We start from the raw sequence: 3,560 nt of genomic DNA, 5'->3' as shown, positions 1-3,560 counted from the left end.
AAAATTAAAGGCTTAACTAATTAGACTAGACATCCAATTTTTGCCCTTATTTTCTTAAAAATGTTTAACTTTTTACTGGTTCTTTTAATATAAAATTTAATTATTAAAAACAGAATACAGCTCACATTTAGGATACGTCCCGTTAAGACATCAAAATCACTCTATCAATCTCTCCTGTTACTTGTTTATAACTTTTAAAAGAAACATTTTACTACTTCTTGATTTGCACATTTCATTTATTACTTGAGTTTTACCAAAAGAACCTGTTATATAGTAAAAAAATCTTTACCAAACATTCCATCTTTTCTTGTTACTTGTAAAGATCAAGGCATATTACGTAATGCTTCCAATTTTATGAGGAGTGGAAATCGGCTAGTATATTGGAAAGTTATTAATGAATTTTGTGGGACATCATTTCAGGACGTTAGAGAAGCTTCGTACAAATTTGCAGAAAATAAACGGGCACTGGAAGGTAATGTAAATATTGAGTTTGTGCATGTATAAAAATTTTTATACATGCACATACTCAATATTTACATTAACTTCCAGTGCCCTGAGAAAAACCTATGTAGCCAGAACGATTAAATGACCAAAACAATACAAACGCCCGTCATTTATAGTGTAACAAGTTGCGCAATTTAAAACCCTAATACTTTGCACGACGTCTTAGCAAGTGGGTTGTCTATGTGTGTGTATGAGAGAGAGAGAGGGGAGAATTTACTTACAACTTTGTTAAGGCCTTTTTCACAAGCTTCTCTGCACATTCATCAGACTTTTGAGAAACGAAATCCCCATCAATTGCTAACTGTTCTACTTCGAATTCCTCAGTGTTAGTGGAATTTTCACTGCAAAAAATACATCTCGATAGAAAGGAACCCATGTTGAATCTGTGAGCTATTTGACCGTCACATCGAAATAAAAACTTAGTCTGTGATTAAATAATTACCCTATTTCGAGTTCCTCCACAACAATTTCAATGATGGTGCTGTTCCCTGATAACAGATAGTCTGTCATCAGGGTTAAGAAATCTTTCGTCATATATGAGGGCCAGCGTTTTGTTCCCATCCTTTAGCGGTGATTCATGGAGATAATCTATCAAATTCTATAAAACAAAGATTCATACATGTAATTAAAAAAATGCAAGCAAATGTGCATTATTAGGTCAAAAAGACTTGCACATTCCTTGTTCAGCTCATATACCTTATTTAGTTGTCTATGAATGCATTGTTCTGCTTATTTGTACCATTGCTTTACATGTAATATATGTAAACAATCAACAACAAAATATTTTTACCAGAAAAAAATCAAAAGTATTGGAATTTTATAAACAAAACCACAATTTAACTGAATAGTTAGGTCGGTACAAAAACTAACATGGAGTTCATTTTATTCTATACTCTGCTTTTTCTTTCTCGGATATAAGCTTCGAGTATACTAAAAAAAAAATAATAACGACCCAGATGAGCTGGGAAATTAATTTTATTCTCCCGATGACTCTACTGGTTTCAAAAATCAAAAATAAAAATATACAACTGGTGACAAGCGACTTGCTAACAATATCACCGACTCGGAGTATAAGCGTGATTTCTCTCTAACCGATATTAGTAAAATAACGAGAGAAAGGGAACTGCCTGTATCTTAATATTTACTAAACACCGATAATTTAAAAAAAAAGAAGATAATTAAAACTATATTTCACAGAGCAAATACAGGTATATTCAAATGTTTGGGTTAGAGTACCTGGACACGTGATTCAAATGGAAAGAAATGTATGAGTATGTGAACGTTCCATTCAAATCTGACTTCAATTCCATTTGACTCGTCCTTGGTCGTGACACTGCTCGAACTAGTTGATGCAAGATCTATATCAGGGAGGCTGTCATCACTTGATGCAGGCGTCAGTATTTCTATCTCCGTTGTGTTCTGCTGATAATCGTCTGAGGTGAAATAGAAGGTTTCAAATAAACAATGTTAAATTATTGACTTATTTATCAATTTAGTCATAATGATGATAATGTTGATGTTTTACCGATGATTATTTACATGTTTGACAGTATTATTGTTTTATGTTGTTTATTGAAATTATGATAATTTAAAAAATATATGGTTTATTAACAATAATTAAAGATATAACCTCTTGTGCACAAATACAATCTTAACCGATCGTATTTCATTTTGGGATCAAGAAAGTTCCTGTAGCCATCAATGCTGAATTTCTCAGAATTCTCCGGAAGTGTCATAGCTAGTCTTCCATCTGGATATACAAGCACAAAGTCACTACATTTTTTATAAATTTTTATAAATTTTTTGTAAATTTTTATTTTTCTGTGTGATGAACACAGAACTCACACAGAAAAATCATAAAATCTTGACAGATTAAATTAATTCAATACTTTAATGTATTTCCAACAGGGTACTATTATAATGATCAAATGTTTTTGTTCGATTACACTAACTTTACCTCTGTCAAAAGAGAATCAATATATATATATATATATATATATATATATATATATATATATATATATATATTTATATATACATATTAATGCTTTCTTTATTTCTTGGATTATGTAAAAATCAGATAATAATTTGAGACGATCTGTCTCTTACCAGTTCATCACAAACTTTTCAGTTGTTGATATCTTAACAAAATCTGTCAAGACTTTATGGGTTAGCAGCACCAGGTGACTGATAAATCTGACCAAAGTAAGATGTTTTAGTTTCACTCGGTATCTGTTTTCTAAGAAAATTAAATTAAGGCAAAAGCTGCTCCCTCAGTTGACATTTAAGGTCATTTGTAATTATTTTTATTCCGTTGTTTCTCGTTTCGTGTTTTACACACACCTTGAATAGAATACATATTAGATACATTTAGGAGAACGAATTGCGTTTAGAAAAAAAAATGATTAGACTGTTAACGTACATTAACATTCATTATGCGACGCCCTTCATCGCGTCTAGACAACGATCTTGAAAAATGTAGCCTTCTTGTGTTGGAAAAATGGCCTCTATTTCTTGACACAGCTTGTCTATATTCGTTGAATCTTTCAACTCTTGAGTGACTTGACGGGTTTTCTGTAATTCATTACGTATTTTTATTACAGTTTATGTATATATTCTAGAGATATATTTACAATAATTACTTTGCTTACCTTCAAGGCTCACTGCTAAATATTCTCTCCCTTCTTTGAGCCATCCTCTTTCGGGTACACAGAATTTACCTTCTCGGCAAAGAACGTAGTGTAACTGAATGTCATTTACATCTTTATACCGCAAAGATGTTGCCTTTGGGAAAGCACTCTCTATAATAATTATACATGAAGAAGTATCATACAAATATATGTCATGATCATAAAGTACCGGAATATAAAAATGCTGTTTAAAAAGTTCGAAGACACTGTTAATTACAAAAAAATACTTGTGCTTTTTAGACTAACGTATTTTAAGCCGATCAATTGAAAGTAATAAAGTAATCATATCAGTTAGGATTCTAATTAAGTAATGTATAGGGTTACTTTTCACGTATCAACGTTTTAGCTTCCCAGTAGTTACATGCC

Source organism: Saccostrea echinata, unplaced genomic scaffold (assembly GCF_033153115.1).
Source record: "Saccostrea echinata isolate AGI-Se365-2 ecotype Australia unplaced genomic scaffold, CSIRO_AGI_Sech_v1 ptg000061l, whole genome shotgun sequence".
NCBI classification, from domain to species: Eukaryota; Metazoa; Mollusca; class Bivalvia; order Ostreida; family Ostreidae; genus Saccostrea; species Saccostrea echinata.
The sequence above is the reverse complement of the archived record's forward strand: the minus strand, read 5'-3'. Positions refer to the sequence as shown.